This window comes from Wyeomyia smithii, chromosome 1, assembly GCF_029784165.1.
Source record: "Wyeomyia smithii strain HCP4-BCI-WySm-NY-G18 chromosome 1, ASM2978416v1, whole genome shotgun sequence".
Lineage (NCBI taxonomy): Eukaryota > Metazoa > Arthropoda > Insecta > Diptera > Culicidae > Wyeomyia > Wyeomyia smithii.
This window is the reverse complement of record NC_073694.1, coordinates 161,149,206-161,167,511: the sequence shown is the minus strand read 5'-3', so window position 1 is coordinate 161,167,511 and position 18,306 is coordinate 161,149,206. Positions and strand designations below refer to the sequence as shown.

Here is an 18,306-nt window from a genome sequence, read left to right as displayed (position 1 = left end):
GTAGCAACCTGGAATCTGAAATTCGGTATTACACAGATATTTCTGTACATGCGGCATCCCTGAACATAGTGCAAACCAAGACCTGGGAGCAAGGATGGTTAAAACCGTATCAGAGAATTATCGTGAGAGAATCCTATTGGATTCTGGTCACGCATAATACGCGATGTTTTGTATCGTCTCTCGAGAAGAGACCTTGTGTGACAAATGAACTGCCGGAAGAATACTCCGTGAACTTTGTAGCCTGTTAACTGTATGCGAGTTTATCGTCGCTTGTTCATACGCTTTCTCGATTCTCTCATCGGGTTAAATAGGTAATTCATTATCGTCTACCGATCCGATCGAGCCGTGGATCGAAAATTCTTGGTTTGAATCACCTTGTGAGTGAGAGTGTCCCGATAATCGTAAAATTGTATCGCAAACCAAAAACTCAAAGAGGAAAAAAACTGCAAGCGTTAGACCAACTAAAAGGCAGCACAAAACAGGGATACCAGATTTACAGATATGTGCAGATTTTCAGAGTCCGTTGCCGATTTTGTTTTTTTCAAATGGCAAATATTTGTTGTTACTATGTGCATAGCTTGCAAGCTTTTTTCGAATCTATTTATATTTGCGGATTTTTTTCAAAAATTTGCGCAGGTTTTTTGCTTGTTTAAGAAAAACTGTGATATCGGCCAACATACATCAGCGAACAAACCTTCGATGCAAATAAACCGACGAACAAAAGAACATTGAGTTGACAATGACAACAGCAGGCAACATTTTGTTAAACGATGAAAAACCTATTTTACTGTCAACACTTGCGACTCGGAAAGAAAGGGGGATAATTGGTCAAGCGATCGCAATCGCTTCCCTTTTCCGATAATTATCGTCTCGCGATTCTTCGCTTTTGTTTTGACACTTGGATTCTATCAGCGAAGAGTGAATCATTGGTTTGTAGAGCTATTGGAAATTCCATCTCTGAGAGAGAATGAATTATCTAAGCGAATATCCGAATTGGTTCACTCGGACTGGCATATCGTATGATGAATGTTAGAACCGACTGAGAGACGAAGTTGACTCACACTCTGAAAAAGTTCGAATGTTCATCGCTGATTTTATCGCCGATCACCATCATTGCCTGGGAGGAAGAAACGAATACTACACTGAAAATCGGTCGAAACAGATGAAACGTACTATAACCCGAGCATGACTCGAACTATGTTTTTAGTAACATCAGAAATACTAAATGTGCAAATTTGTCTGTAAAACACAGATTTTTCTAGTCAGTTTCTTCAGATTTTTTAGTTTATATATATTCACGCAAACTTTTTTTTGTTCACACATTTATTTGACACGATTTCGCAGACTTGCGCAGAGTTGCAATAATTTTACAATTTTATACCTCGCTATTTTGTGAAACGAAAATCAACATTCAACCGTAATGAAGTGTATAGTTCGAAATTGTTACCAAACGACAGTTTTTTTGATACCCGAGTAATAATTACGGAGGAGGTATTCCACATATTAAACGTTTCAACCACAAAAATGCTTTAAAAAGCGGCAAAAACTTTTTAAAAACTCGTAGCTTACCAAAGGACAGAAATATTATGTTTCAGAAAATATTATTAATTTTATTGCGTGTATGGATGTTATCATGATAAGTATTTTTCGAATAAGTCCACGGTCAAGTAAAATGCAATCATCCTTCCACAGTGATGACGTGGCCGGTGCAACTACAAAATTGTCGCTACATAAAACAGAAGTTGGTTAGGGACCATCCACATACCACGTGGAAAGCTTTCAGGGGGGGGGGGGTGGGGATAATGTCCACGGTCCATACATTTTTTTTAGAATTTATATGGGCAGTTGTCCACGGAGGGGGAGGGGGGGGGGAATCAAAATCGTTAAAAATCTGTCCACGTGGTATGTGGATGGCCCCTTAAGCAATTCCTCAAATTTCAAAAGAAAGCCGGCTTGCACCGTAAATCCAGAAAGCGCAAGTTTAATAATCGAAATACGCTGGCAGGATTATTACTGAAATTTATCATTTTACGTAAAAATAAACCAAAATATTTTGGGTAACCACACTGAATACAAAAAAATGCTTGCGTTGAATATTTTATCAAGTAAGGCGATACCTTCAAGTTATTACAATACCTACTACTAAAAGATGCTTTTTCTCCTGGTTCAAATTGACAACTCATTCTGATTCATTTGACTTTCCCACAGCTTCGTATCCGTTTCTCTCTTCCAGACCAAGACAATGCTTAAACACCTAGGCTTGAAAAGTTAATAATTAAATTCTCATAATGCACGAAAATCGAATTAACCGTACCCGACCCGAACCCGACCAGTTGAGAATTTTTCAATCCCGTACCCGACCCGAACCCGAAGCCTTGGTTTTTAAATTACCCGTACCCGATCCGAGCCCGAAAAATATTTTTTGGCGTGATCCGAAACCCGACCCGAACCCGTCGGGTACGGGTCGGGTACGGGTATCGGGTAAAATTAGCCGTACCCGACCATCTCTAGTATGTATGTATGTGTGTATGTGTGTGTGTGTGTATGTGCAACTTTTTTTTCTCACTCACTTTTCTCAGAGATGGCTGGACCGATTTTCATAAAATTAATTGCAAATGAAAGGTCTAGTTGCGCCATAGGTTGCTATTGAATTTCATTGTAATCGGATTTTTAGTTAAAAGGTTATGTATCAAAATGTAAAAATCACGAAAGATCAATATCTCAGAAACCACACAACCGATTTCAATAAAACTGGTTTCAAATGATCAGGCTGTTCCTAGAACCCTTAACTTTTGAATTTCGTTATGATTGAACATATGGTTCAAAAGTTATGTAAAGAAAAGTTATCCTGAGGTTGTTTAAACTTACTCATTTTTCTCAGTGATGCCTCAACCGTTTTTCACAAAATAAGTGTCAAATGAAAGGTCTAGTTGCCCCATAGGTTGCTATTGAATTTCAGTGCAATCGGATTGTAACTGTTCATTGTTCATAAAAATGTGAAATCACATAATGAAAGTAAACATATTGACTTTCACCTAACGATCACTGGCTAATTAAAAGGTAGAAAAATGATTGAAATGGCCGAATGTCATATACTACTCAACTAAGTTCGACGAATCGAGCATTTTCTGCATATATGCATGTATAGGTGTATATGTTTGTGTGTGGGTGTGTACGTGTGTATGTGCACCTTTCTTTCGCACTCACTTTTCTCAGAGATGGTCTGACCGATTCTTTCTATCTTGGTGTCAAATGAAGGGTCTATTTGCCGCTTAGGTTGCTATTGAATTTCATTGTAATCGAACTTTTAGTTTTGGCGCTGCGTCAGAATGTGAAAAAAGCTCTTATATCTCCGAAGCTATGAACATAGTTGAATTCAAATAAATGGGCTTTCAAACCCTTAAACAATGAATTTCATAATGTTTAAACATGTGGTTTAAATGTTATAGAAAGAAACGAAACCCGCAGACTGTTAAAAACTATAGCTACGATCAAAATATGTGGCCTCAACATCATTTAAATTTAATATTGTACTATTTCAATGTTTGCGGCCTTGCTCGGGATGGAAGTTGAAATTAAAAGTCATTTCTATCATTTCACTTTTTGCCTTTCTCCTAGAAAGTTATAGCAATCACTGCAAAAACTAAAGGTATGAAAGTGCTCAAAAGGGCCGAATGTCGTATACCACTCGACTCAGTTCGACGAGCTGAGCATTTTCTGCATGTGTGTGTGTGTAACGCTCTCCCAATCTCACTCGATTTTCTCAGAGATGGCTGAATCGATTTCATTGAAATCAATTGCAAATGAAAGGTCTAGTTGCCCTATAGGACCCTATTGAATTTTATCTGATTTCTAGTTTAGAGGTTATGTATCAAAATGTAAAAATCACGAAACATCAATATCTCAGAAACTACACCATCGATTTGAACAAAATTGGTTTCAAATGAACGGGCTACCTAAAAACCCTCAACTTTTGAATTTTATGAAGGTTGAACATATGGTTCAATAGTTACAGATAGAAACGTGTTCTGGAGACTGTTTAATCTCACTCGTGTTTCTCAGAGATGGCTGGACCGATTTTCATAAAATTAGTGTCATATGGCAGACTTCCTGAAATCTCGATCGCACAAAGAAGAGACAGTGTTCTTTGCGCTACAAGTCTCGTTTCTCATTCAGTCGCTTCGTGTTGTGTGCAGCGTGCGAGCGGGAAAACTTACTATTCGTACGAGCCATGTCTCGTCACATGGGAATTTTTTTGCGACGTACACGAAGATACCTCGTCTCTCAACTTAACGAGTGCGGTGCATGGGCGACGCGTACTTGAGACAGCTTGCGTGCAAAATCTTGTAAGCTCGTCTCGCGAGCTTGCCTCGCATGTTGCTTTGCGCTAATGGTGCGAGAAGGAAATTGATTTTGCGCAGAAGGATACAGGCAGGGGATTTTATGTTTTTTTTATTTATGGTGTTATAGCAGCATGTATCACTGTTAGAATCATCAATGATATAACCTAGTTCATCTATTTATCAATTCAAAATTCTATGATTAATTCATCCAACTTTTGTTAACATGAATTAAGAACGTTTTGTTACTATACTTATTATGCTAACGGTACGAAAATGAGTAATATTTTTCTTTTCACCGGATGCAGAGTATTACGTTGGTTAACAGAATTGTTTCTTTCGTCGGTTTAGATATCATTGACTATCTTATGATAGAACTCTTTTTTGTAGTTCTAAGGATTAAAAATCACAGGAAGGTTGTATGCAAAGCCACGACCGCAAGGTTGAAGTAGAATACTTTTACAAGAAAGATAACCTGGCTGCTTGCGTGTCAGTCATTTTTTCTAGTAAATAAACGTTGACCGTTCATTGGCAGTATTGTAATTTCTTTTTGTTTGATATTTTGAATGAAGTTCATTGAATATTTTTAAATTTTGTGCAAATAAGAAGTTGAAGTGCTGCCGAATTGTAATATGCACATTAAATACGACATCATTGAACGGGAACGGAACAGAGGCTACGGTTATGCAGAACGCGAATGACGGCGCGATGTGATTCGCCTTACCGTGGTGAAATGTACAGCTCTTTTTAAGGCGAAGTAGAGCTATACATTTCAACACATTTCATCTTGCCGAATCGCATCGCGCGGTTATTTGCGTTCTGCATAACCGTAGACAAACACTAAGCGACGCACGTGACACGTAATAATAGTCAGAGTATGCATGTAGATGAAGATAATTAACTTCGAATTATAGCGCAAAACGAGAAAATATTAACTCTTCAAATATTCATTTTTGTTCTTTCAATTTCTGTTGTTCAATTTAATATCCGATGAAATGTCTGTTTATTATCTGATAAAGTTGTTATATAGGCCAAATGATGCATTCCCTATTTACTAGGTCCATAACTCTGCCGACCGTGCTTAAGGAAGCAATCGTATAACGACCAATCAGAGGTCGAATTTTGTGTTTTGACAAGGCTTAAGGATTTTCAATAGTACAATAGTTTGAATAATAAAATTGCAATTTCATGCATCTGGTAGAAATCTTAGAAGATTTTCTAACCGATTGCTGCAAAAACGAAGGAAATCCATCAAAAACTAACCGATTTATTAGCATTTGAAATTGGACATATTTCTCACTTTTTTCAGTTTTAGATTTTCATTTCACATCCCTATGTAGCCGAACTTCCTGAGAGAAGTATTCTACTTCAAAAGAGGGTTTGAAATTACAACATAAGTTTTTCGGGAGTTAAAAATAGTAAAACCATTAAAATTGTTTATATTTTCTAGTACATGTTGATGTTGGATAGAATTTTCGAATTGAGTACACTCAAGTCGCTTTTTATGCGGGGGATAAAAAAAACCGCGTAAATTCTGCAATCCGAGTGAAGAGAAACCGAAATCCGCACGAAAAAAAATACCGCGTAAATTCCGGAATTCGCGTGAAAAAACCGCGTAAATTCCGGAATCCGCGTAAAAAAAACCTAATAAATTCCGGAATCCGCGTAAAAAGCGACCTTAGTGTATAGATATTGCAAATCAGGTTCTGAAGGTTCGTGATAATCTGATCGTAGTAATATAGTTTTGTAAATTCTTCCGATTAATACACCTTCAGAAGGGTCTGACGGCATATATCGTATGTAGGTACGGTAGGCAGCCTATACACCAGAGAGACGCAGAGACACTCACCGTTAAGGCAACTGTCAACATCAAAACGGATAACGGCAATGCAAAATTATACAGCTTGCCCGTTTTAAAGTTGACAGTTTCCTTAACGGTGAGTGCTTTGTCATTTCTCTAATATACAGGTTCACTAAGGTACAGTACGGGCGTCTCGCTCAGTTCGTAAAGCGATGAGACATCGTCTGGTGCGCCGCAGTCCCATACCGAAAAAAAAGAAAAGAAACCTCTCGTCGCTTGAGTAAAAAGCTCGTGTACAGGAAATCTGTGTACACGAGAAAGTCTCACGAGCTGTAGCGCACGAGCTGTATCAAGTATGTACAGTACGGGCGTCTCGCTCAGTTCGTAGTGCGATGAAACATCGCCTTGCGCATCGCAATCCGAACCGAAAGAGAAGCGAAAGAGCAACCTGCAAATTGCATGTGACGTGTCTAGTCTCGTCGCACAAACATGCAAATTCTACGAGCGAGAGAAAGATTTCTCTCGTCGTTGAAATAAAAGCACGTGCACAGGAAGTCTGTCATATGGAAAGTCTTGTTGCCCCATAAGACCCTAATGGTTTTTTTTTTGCGAACGGATTATTACCTTTCCCGTTATGTTTAAAAATGTGAAATCCAGCTATGAAAAGAAACATATTCTGATGACTACTTGGCCTCACTCACTTTTCTCAGAGATGGTTGACCCGAGTTCCACAGAATCAGTATCAAATGAAAGGTCTAGCTGCCTCATAACACCCTATTGAATTTTGCAGTAATCGGAATGTAACTTCGTCTGTAAAGTATCGAAATGTAAAATCACGAAACTTCATTATATTAGAAACTACACAACAGATTTGAACAATATTGATATCGAATGAACGGGATAGTTAAGGGTTAACTGATGAATAATGATTGAACACGTGGTTTCAAAGTTTGGCTGCCCTATACGTTTTCTTTCATTTTGTTCTAATCAAACTTAAGCAACCGTTATGATTTAATTTCTAAAACAACGAAAGTTCATTATCTCTAGACTTATTTGAACATAACTAGTGTCATACAAACGAGTCATCTCTCAAACTTACAAATAACAAACTTCATAACAATTTGATATACTGTTCAAAAGTCATGGAAAGAAAAGAAATTCAAAAACTATTCAACACTATACCTGCTTTGCTCAATATATATGGCCTCAACATGATTTAAATGTGGTATCGTACTATCTGAACGTTCCCGATACGCTCGTGATTAAATTGTTTAAAATTAAGAGTCATTTCTTTTATTTCGCTATTTCTTAAGGACTAACATTACCTCAAATTTCATATTTTATACTTCAATTACAACATCAATATTTTGGAACCCAAAGAGTGAATATACCTTTATTGGATTTAAGCATTCATGTAAATCTATTTTTACAAACAATTAGTTTGAATGAGAAAGGCTGAGTCTTACCGCTAGGTGGATTAATTTAGGTTTTTATTAGAATTTATACTAGACTGTATACAATTGTACATTTTTCTTCTTCCCTCACAAGATATACTGTTTTGACTCAAACTTCGAACAGTCTTAAGCTTCGAACACTTAAAAATAAATTAGTTTAGCTAGTGTAATAAAAAGTATGATTATTATACACCATTTCGTTCGTTGGAATGTTCATCACCCAGTGCACTGGGTGATGAACATTCCATCGAACGAAATGGTGTATAACTCTTTACTGTAGGACCACTTACAGGGAATCAGCAGGCGTTGAAGAAAGTGATAGTGTTCAGACGGTTTGCCTATCTATTCTATTCTCGCTATTTTCATATACAAAACATGCTTAAAGCTCTGTAAATAGCACTCAATTACAACAAAAATAAAACAACGAACATGAAAAAGCTTCAAGATTGAAGAAAAAGTTCATTTTTTGGTGATTTTTTAGTGCAAGAAGTTACAACATAGCTTAAGAGTTCGAAATTTGATGCAGTACGGTAATTAGCCGTAATCTGTTAGTTAAATATGGCTCCTTTTATGCTCATAGTTGTACAATATAGTTTGAAATTTCCTCTTCGCGCGCAGGATCAGGAGTAGAGCGTCTACTTCACGATGGTTTCTACTACACGCGATAGCAAATAAATTTTGCCACGATGGCCGTACACATCTGTATGGGTCAGCAGGGAAACGTAAAATAAGAAAATCTGAATGTCTATTATTCAGTTCACTGCACCTCCACAAAACGAGGGCATACTAAAAAGACACGCTCAGTGGTCCCTTCCGCATTATCGAACTCCGGACACATGGGCTACCCCACATACTCGAGCCTGTATAAATACTGGCGAAGGGAATCATGGACCGACAGGATCTGAGTCAGGTGGAAGTTCTCTTCTCCATTGCGCCTCTAGACACATCCAGATACGTCCAGATACGTTGGTGAGTCCATCTATGCTTCGTGGATTTGGTCCATTTCCGTAGCCAACTGTTTAACGCGTATAACCTTTTGGCACTTTTCGTCCATCTCAATGGTGGTTGAGGCCCTCTTACAGATATGATTGACGTGGCTCTTGAACGTTAACTTGTTGTCGAAAATAACCCCCAGAGCTTCAAAGATCGCTTTGAGATCATGGTGTAGTTACCGAGTCAGACCACCGCTTGGTGCTCTGATTTACGGTTGTTCACTTCTCAGTTTCCTGGAGTGTTCACGACCTCGCTTATGCAGTGTTCGGGTGTCAACTCAAAATTTTCACCGGACTCCTCGTAGACCTCTAGCGTTATGTCGTCCGCAAAGCTGACTGGCTTACATTCTCTGTGTACTTCACCTTTCCGTTGTAGATATTCCTCTTGCCTGTAGTGTTTAGAAAACATTATTACTTTCACTTCTATGGCGACAGATCGTGGAGATCCTACATAGATTCCAGGTAACGCCCCCGTAAAATTCGGTCTTGAGCCGTCGTCAGTCGCCCTCACATCCGCTACCCGGGTGTTATCGTCGACAGCACACTTCCAACGCGTGCGTGTTTCTCTTGAAGTCATTGGCTTCTATACGGGTCTCTGCTGAATCGTAGCCATACGTGATCCGTAGTCACCCTGCTTTAACCTGCCGTGTCTCATCAGCTTAACAATATCAGCGTGTTCGTTGATATTGTTCAGCTCGTAATTCATACGCCTGTGCCACACCCCATTTCATAGTTTTTCATCGGGTATTGATCGCAGGATTCTACACTTGAAAACTCCTTACACTCGCTGGTCAGCCTTCTCCCACGTCCAAGATTCATGTACTTAGAGCGCCATCGGGAGAATCAGTGTCCTTCAGAGCACAAATTTAGTGCGGATCTGTAGGCTGCGAGACCTGATGACACCCCGTAAGTATACGGACGCGAAGCATAGTACGCTAGGCATAATGGACGGCAGGCATACGGACACGAGGCATATGGACGCGAGATCAAATAAACGCGAGGCCGAATGGACGCGAGGCCGAACGGACGCTTCCGACGGCGGGTCGGCGGCCGGCTCGGACTGCGGAAACCACGGCGGCTTAGTGCCGCCTCCTTTCCTTGCCCTCGACTATGCGTCTTCGCTGCATGATTAAAAAAATAATACTATGCCCAACCTAAACTCTAGTTACACTTAAACTACATACGTAGAGTAAATCATGTCTGAGTTTAATTGGATTGGACGAAGCTTTTTGTCAGACGTGCAACATATTTTCAATAGACATTCTGATGGATATTTTGCAATGGACATTCTGATATGGATGTTGCAAATCCGGGACACATAGTCATGATAATTGGATCCCATGCGATCGTGTAACATCGTATCCGGCCTCGCGTCCGTTAAACCTTGTGGCAGTATGCCTCGTATCCATTATGCCTCACATCCATTATGCCTCGCGTCTGTATGCCTAGCATACTATGCCTAACATCCATATGCCTAGCGTCCATATGCCTCGTGTCCCGCCCCCGCGAGACTTAAGCTAGTTATGCAACCCGTAATAAGCCTGTTCACTGCCGTAATCCATCTCTTCACCTGGCGGCTCAACACATTACGAGTGTACCAAAATAAACGAATTCAACAATCACTTCGAAAGCATCCCCAACCATCACTTTCGCAGCATCAACGCCCGTAGAACTACCACGTTTCCTGGAAACCGAACTGATTTCTTGCCAGACCGTTTACACCCTCCTTGTACCTCACCAGTCTGTTGAGGATAATCCTTGCCCGCACTTGGCACTACTCGCTCCGCCGGAGATGCTTCCGGGTACTTGTGACTTTTGCGAGGAGTTGGGCAGCTTTGTCGAGAACTGTCAGTGGTCACGCACATATTGCATGACCTGGGTGATCGCCACGTGCCGATTCATGGTGGCATAGAGCTCTGCCTATGCTGTTTAGTTGGGACCATCCTAGTGGCCATTAACTAGTAAACTGATTAGTTTGAGCATGAACCAGGATTTTATATAGCTCAAAGAGTACACAGTGGCAATTTTCAGACAAACAGACGGGTCACTCAATGATGATTTTTTTGTCCAATCCGGTATTACGAAAATTTGTTAGTAGGTAGTAAGCTCACATGGTGGAGCATAAGTATAACGTTGCGAACGAGGAAGACGATCTTTAAGTTTTTTTTCCGAAGAGGCATATCTATTTGTCTGTGGTAAATCTATCAATATTATTTGTTATGTATACTCGTGGATGTATTTGAGAAAAAATAATGTTTTATAACATGTTCTGCAAGCACTTTTTTTATTCATTTATGTTTGGTTATTAGACTAAATGAATGGAGCACATACTTACATCACAGACTAACAGACGTAACACTGGAATCTAGCTCGATCGCCACAAAAAACGTTCATTTCATATTTTTAATCGAATAACAGTCGTCGCGCGAAAACGTCGTCTGGGGCGCTGTTATGCAATCTCATACATATTTTGTAGTTCCTCATTTGACACATGCAGTAACGCTGGCGCTGATATCGGTATACATGACGCAGCGCGAACACGACAGCAGATGGTGCTAGTGTTACTAACGTGAAGTACTGAAATCATCCAAACGATGATTTTATTGAAAATTTGTTCGACGTGTTATGTCTGTTAGTCTGTGCTTACATGTTAGCACACAAATCCTTTCAACATTGAACTGTATATGTAGTAACTAGACAGAGAGGTAGAACTCACGTTTCAGGAGATTTAGGTCGAAAAGTTTGTTTTTTCATTGCCAGGAATACTTCAAATTTCATGACTTACATTTCAATTGAACCTTTTTGGGTCTATTATGTACATATCATGAGCAAGTTGTACAAGTTGAAACCTTATTTTTTGACGAAGGACTACGTCTAACCGCACTATATCGAGATACATTCCGCGAATACTAAAACCACAGACTAACAGACGTAACACTGGAACCTAGCTCCGTCGCCACAAAAAACAATCATTTCAAATTTCCAATCGAATAACAATCATCACGCGATAACGCCGTCTGGGGCGCTGTCATGCAGTCTCATACATATTTTGTGGTTCCCCATTTGACACATGCAGTAACGCTGGCGCTGATGTCGAAATACATGACGCAGCGCGAACACGACAGCAGATGGTGCTAGTGTTACTAACGTAAAGTACTGGAATCATCCGAACGATGAATTTATTGAAAATTTGTTCGAAGTGTTATGTCTGTTAGTCTGTGCTAAAACCAAGATGTAACGTCGGAATGAAAGATTTCAAACGGTTATACTGATGTAACCACATGATGGATCACAATAATCAATATGTCGTTGGATTGATAAAATGATGGACAATTTTGTGATTCTTTAATTTTCATTATCACTTCATTGTTAAACAGTGAAAATTGAATAAAATTTTAAGGTCGAATTTTCACCAACAATGTACCAATCATATGCGAGCACGCCTGGCACAGACTTCATGAATAGACACCAACTGCCTGCTGTGATATCCCGTATAGCAGTGGCAAAAAAAATTTGACAGAATCTCCCCGTCTCAATAGGTCAACTAATGTTAGCTTTCATGAGCCTAGACTATTTTGATGTCTTGAAGGTGAAGCTTTTTCGGAAGGTTCAATAGCAATGAAACTGATGTCTTGAAGGAGATTATGATGGCACAGGCAACAGTACTGCACCAAGCAATGTATGAATAGAGCGCTGGTTAATTGTCGTCTATCAGTGCAGAAAAACTCGATATTCATTTTTGTGCAGTCAAGCCAAGTGAAAACTACATTGTCGCTGTTGACGCACAGCGGGGCGTGGAACACAATCGAATTTCCGTTTAAATTGTCTTTCTTTTCTTCTTCTTGTTTCGTATAGCAGCAAATATCAAAATTCAATATAATTTTTCGGGTGCCGCAAAATACGCTGCGCCGCCGGGGACAACAAAATGCGTTGTTTGTTTTCGAACTCTACACTCCGATTTTTTCAGATTTATTTTAATAACTGAATATAGGGTATTTAAAAGACAATGGAAAACCAAAATGCTCCGTACAGATTTTCGAATAGTTAGTTAAACGAGCTGTACTGATGATTATATTTCACTAGCTAAATGAATTTATTACAATATGGCAATACTAGTTGCATCCCGCGGTGGCGGTATAGAGGAAAACCAAATTCATTTAGTCTTGATATTAGAGTTCCGACATTAGTATTTGCATTTTGCAATTGAATTTATTTTGAATTGGCATTTGCAAGAAAATATTTCTTTCCATAACCTTACTTGTAATTGTGCAACGCTATGCAAACATTAATTGCTGAGGCTAATGTTGTGCATCACTATAGCCCAGTTTATTTTCGAAGATAACAGACATATAACTTTCAAATATGGTATCATCGTTGTTCTTTGATATCTTGAAACTAATCACTTTTTTCTGATTGATCCTGTATACTGATAAAATGTTTAAACTGACCTGAATTGAATGTTAACATGTTCATAAAATTCTATGTCAATTTCAAATTTTCTGTGAATATATATTTTCTACTAAAACTGTACTTCGCTATCGATTTTTACTAAATCGTACTCAATTAAATATTTTATAGAAGGTTGCCTTCTCGTGTATTAAAGAAAATTCGCTGTATTAGAATGAAAGGTATCCATAAATGGTCCAGAGACCAAATTTAGGGGGAAATTTGGGTCTGGAGTTCTTTTGCAATATTTTAGAGAAAAACTTCCTTCTACAAAGTTGTTACATATGATAAAAAGCTTATTGAAAAATTATCAAAAATTAGGGTGACCAAAATTTTTTGATGCTGCTTAGATACTTGATGTATCTAACTTTTTTATTTTTGTAGATAGAAAACCTTATTCTACAATTTCATAGCTCAATAATTTTAAGTAATTTTGTAAGAAAAAAGTTTTTCTCTAAAACATTGCTATAGAGCTCTAGACCCAAATTTCCCCCTAAATTTGGTTTCTGGACCATTGTGAATGTTGAAGAGAATATGTTTTCTTCTGAGATTGAGTGCTGCAAAGAAATAATCAAAATACAGACCCTGTTCGATTTCGGCAACACGCCAGATTTTTTTCTGTTGCCAAAATCGAACCATGCCAATAATGAAAGGTTTTTTTTCATGACATTTTTGACTTTTTAAATGGTCAAAGACGACCTTAACAGTAGAAATGGCCACCAACGAACTCGTATTGGTTCCAAGTCTTTTGAGGTGTCGCTTGATGAATTTGGGCTGACGACCTAGACACTTGATATTACCTCCCGAACCAAATTACCTTCCTTTTGGAAGATGTTGAGCTTAAATTGGTTAAAATAAATCAAGCAAACTACAAAAGTAAAAGAGCTCAAATCAAACATAGCTTCAAAATAAAATTATAAAATTATTGTAGTCCTACGTCAACTATGCGGTCGTGTCTTGGATACCACATTCCTACTATTTAGTCTTTTCCGTGATGTTCGAAGTTTGAGGCACACTAACTTACAACCCTTAATTTTTTGCAAATTTTGGAATGGGCCTTTGAGGCATCGTTTGCCACTAAAAAGTGAAAAAAAAAGAGTAGTGCGGATCATCGATAAAAAACCTTTCATATTTAAAAATCATGCAAATCACAATTTCAGCTCACAGTCGTCAATGACAAAAGAGGTTATATGTATGTCTTAGAAGGAAAATGTTGACGATTAAGGCTAAACACAGCTTATAGCTTCGCCAAAGATATCCACGTCCCATAGACATAGACGTAGCATATGAGGAATAATTATTCTTATGACAAATCTTCGAGGAACCATCTAATACGAACAGTTTTTAAAGTATTTTTCATAATCGAAACATATTCGTATTAAGCCATCGAGCTATAAAATTTCCATTGGTCTAGTTTTTGGATTCCGATTTATGTTCGTTTTGGAAGGGTTGTTCAAGTAGATTTGTATGAGAAATCCTCTCTAAAACTTTGAAAGGGCGCAACTCAAAAATTAGTCCAACAATGATTTTCAAATTTGGCTCAAAGGTGCAGGACAGTAATACAAACCATCTGGCATTAACAGTTTTGATGGCGTATTTTATTTTATAATAGCGGTATTTGGAACACCGTGAGTACATTCCCGTTTTACTAGCAAGCATTGAGCGACAATAGTATAGTACAATAGTATACTTCGAATAATCAAATATCATTTGTTTGCATTTGGGCGGATGCATGAAACTTGAGAATAAGAAGGGCGGTAAAACATTTCGATAGCTCCATCGCCCGCGGTTGAGGAACAAGAACAATATCATCATCATTTTGGATGTCAATTCGACGATGATTCTAGTCTATCTTAACATATAAAAGTGCAGCTCTGTTTGTCTGTCTGTCTGATGTTTTAGGGACAGCAAATATACCAATAATGGTTTGACACCCCTTCCTCCTCTAAAAAGGAGGGGTCCGATACAAATGAAACACAAATTTCGCACAGCTCGAGAACCAAGCAACCAAATACAACCAAATTTGGCATGTGAATGTTTTTAGAGGTAACAAATATGTCCATAATGGTTCGGCACCCCTCCCTCTCCTGTGACGAAGAGGTTTCCTACATATGAAACACAAATTTCTTCACATCTCGAGAACTAACCAAGTAGATGAAGCCAAAATTGATATGTTGAGGTTTTTGAGAGCAAGAAAAACTTTCATGGTGGTTCGGCACCCCTCCCTCTTCTGGAAGAGAGGGTTCATACAAATGAAACTCGAAGTTCTTCACAACTCAAGAGCTAATCAAGTAAATGGAACCAAATTTAGCGTGTGGAGGTTTTTGAGAGCAAAAAATATTTTCATGGTGTTTCGACACCCCTCCCACTTCTGGATTAAATTAAACACAAATTTCCATGGTGGTTTGACACTCCTCCGGAGGGGGAGAGAGGTCTCCCATACAAACTAAACAGATATTTCAACCAGGTGTTACGAAAATCAGCCTTAAATGACCGGGTTGATGCACAGGAGCCAAAACTCGACTCCAGATGCCATTGTTAAATTTAAGATGATTCCGGTTTCTGGAAAACAGCCTGGAGAGACCAAATACCACCCAATATGAGCATCAGCGAAACCAGAATGATGCAAGGAGCTAAAAATTAACCTCAGACACCATTTTGAATTGTGAGATGGCAGAACAGCCGAAAATAACCGAATACTACTACATATGGATAGTTCCGTAATTGAAATGGTGTATAGAAACCAAGCATTTGAATTCGAAGATAAACACTTTCAGTTTCTGGAAAACAATTAATATAACTGAATACCACCCAATATGAGTATTTCCGGAATAGAGGTGATGTACAAAAGTCAAAAGTCGAGGATGTTGTCATTTCGATAAAACCAATCATTTCAAACGATATAAACAAATCGCAAGAAATCATTGAGTTTGGAATGTTTGAAATTATTAAATCGAACACAAAAATAGGCGGGACGAAGTTTTCCGGGTCAGCTAGTTATACATAAAACACAAAGCGCACATTCCTAATGAACTAGATATATTCTGTCGACCTTGTTAGGGAAAGGAGCCATCAAGTGACCAATCGAAGGTCGACATTTGCGTTTAGATGAGGCTTGACAATTTTCAATAGTACTATAGTTCGAACTAACAGATTACAATTTTCTGCATTTGGACGGGTGCTTAGATGTTTTTCAATCGATTACTGCAAAAATGACAGAAATCGGTTGGAAACTGACAGAGTTTGAACAGTTTTTAAGTGGACAATTTTCGTGGCGCTCTCGATGTTTTTAATTTTGGAAATTGGATCCCTGTATATGTTGCCGTAAGACGTGATACTACGTCACAAAGAAAAAAGAGTTTTAGGACAAAAAATACGTCACATTGCAACAAAGGGGGGGGGGGTCTTCCACAGTGCGGGGGGTATTCCAATCGACACCAAAATTGGATTTTTTTCAAAGTGAATCTAGATGAATAACCAACCAACCAACTTTGAGCAAATCCGTGATGGACGATGCTAAGTTTGTGCTTCTTCCTGGTCACTTCGTAAGGAATGATCCATATGTGGCTTTAAAAGATGAATTTATTCGTTTGAATGAATGTAAGGTGCGCCATAATGAATAAATTACTTGAAAAACTGTAGCTTTGTATGATGATCAAAATTAGAATTGGTGTAGAATGCTGCAAAAGATTGCTTGACAACTTAGGATATGTTCCATTGTTTTTTATTTTACTTCTGAGACTTCAAGCGCTTCTCACTTCGCGTGTTGATTTCTTTTAGGTATACATACTTTTTATCGACTGTTAGTTTACTCAGAGGAGTTTCTTTCGGCTTCGCTGTCTTTAAAATGTGAAAAGAAAAAATTTATTTTTTACACCGACGTTTCGTATAAAATATATTCTTTATCAAGGCTCTACAAGTAAGTTAAGACCAAAAACAGATTTTTTAGAAACAAATACATAAATTATTTTAAAGACTGCGAAGCCAAAAGAAACTCCTCTGATTTCTTTTAGGGGCATACATATTAGCCTTTTGCATTGAAGCAAATTGGCTTTTATTTTGGTGCCTCGTGGTCACGCACTTGTTTTGTAGTAATGGTAATTTTTATCAAAAATAACACTGAAATCGAATATTTTAAAATTAGCTTCATCAAAAACATACACGTTCAATATCGTGTTGCGCTAGCAAGATGTCCTCTGTAAGCCAGCAATCAGTTATCCACCCAATCATTTGCCATGAAATGACAAGCAAAAAATGGAGAACCGGTTTTTCAGAGAACTAAATTGTCGCAATTGAAACACTTTGTTGAGGTCGGAATATTGATACTAAAACCAACAGCATGACGGAAATATAATTTTTGCTGCAATGCATAATTGGCAAGCATGGGCTTTTTAAATTGCTTCCAAGTGCAGATCTGAAGCGCACTTCTGATTTTTCAGAGCGCTCCCCTGACGCGGTAGTTGTAGCTCGAAGTGGAAAAACTAAAGCAGCAAAATGATGGATTCTACCGCAAATCAAAAACCGCTATAAATTATGCATAATATTGATGGCGCTTTGTACAGGGAATCGAAAACAGTTTACTATCGTAAATCGCTTTTAGAATGTGATTGATTTGTTTGTGACGGTACAGTTGCAACAGTAGAATCCGGGTGGAATCCATTCCACATCTAATCTCTCAGTTAGGCGTTAAGCTCTTAAAACCTTAATTTACATTTTTCGTTATCTCAAACCTATTTATAATCCATTTTCCTGTTTTGGTCCGAATACTACATCGCACAAATCCGGTTATAATTTTACAGCAAACTCGTACCCATAACTTTCTTCCACCATTCGAGCGAGTCCGATAAGCGAAAAGCAAGAAGACATAAATTTACGCTCCAAGCCGCTGGCAACAGTCGCGTTTCGATCTGATTGCTGCCAGCCGCATGAGGTCGCAGTCCTTTGGTCCGGCCCGGCGGAAAGGATTTTTTTGTCCTTGAAAGGGTGTACTTGTTTCCGCGCGCACTATAGCCTAAACCTCCTTCCTAACCCCTTGCGGGTGGAATTAAAGTTTTCCGAAACACTTTTAAAAACCGTACGAAAAGTGCTGATATATTCAAGTAGGAAAATTCGTAACAAATGGGGTTGCCCCCGCAGCGCATTTTAAACTTACGCCCCGTTCGAGGCGAAAGCAGAACGCCAACAACCCTTGGCAGTGCGACACAGCCGAACAAGGTTAGGTTTATCGATTTCCCACGTTTTGACATTATGCAATGAAGCTTGTCTGCACTTCG

General features: G+C 38.6%; 2 protein-coding genes across 10 annotated transcripts in view; one reads left to right on the top strand and one right to left on the bottom strand.

Moving 5' to 3' along the window:
- Nucleotides 1–18,306, bottom strand: part of LOC129733813 (octopamine receptor beta-2R) — a 525,686-nt gene that overhangs the window by 115,478 nt on the left and 391,902 nt on the right. The gene's annotated exons all lie outside the window — the stretch shown is intronic.
- LOC129733219 (octopamine receptor beta-3R-like) overlaps nucleotides 1–18,306 on the top strand; it is a 325,956-nt gene that overhangs the window by 207,569 nt on the left and 100,081 nt on the right. The window lies entirely within an intron of this gene.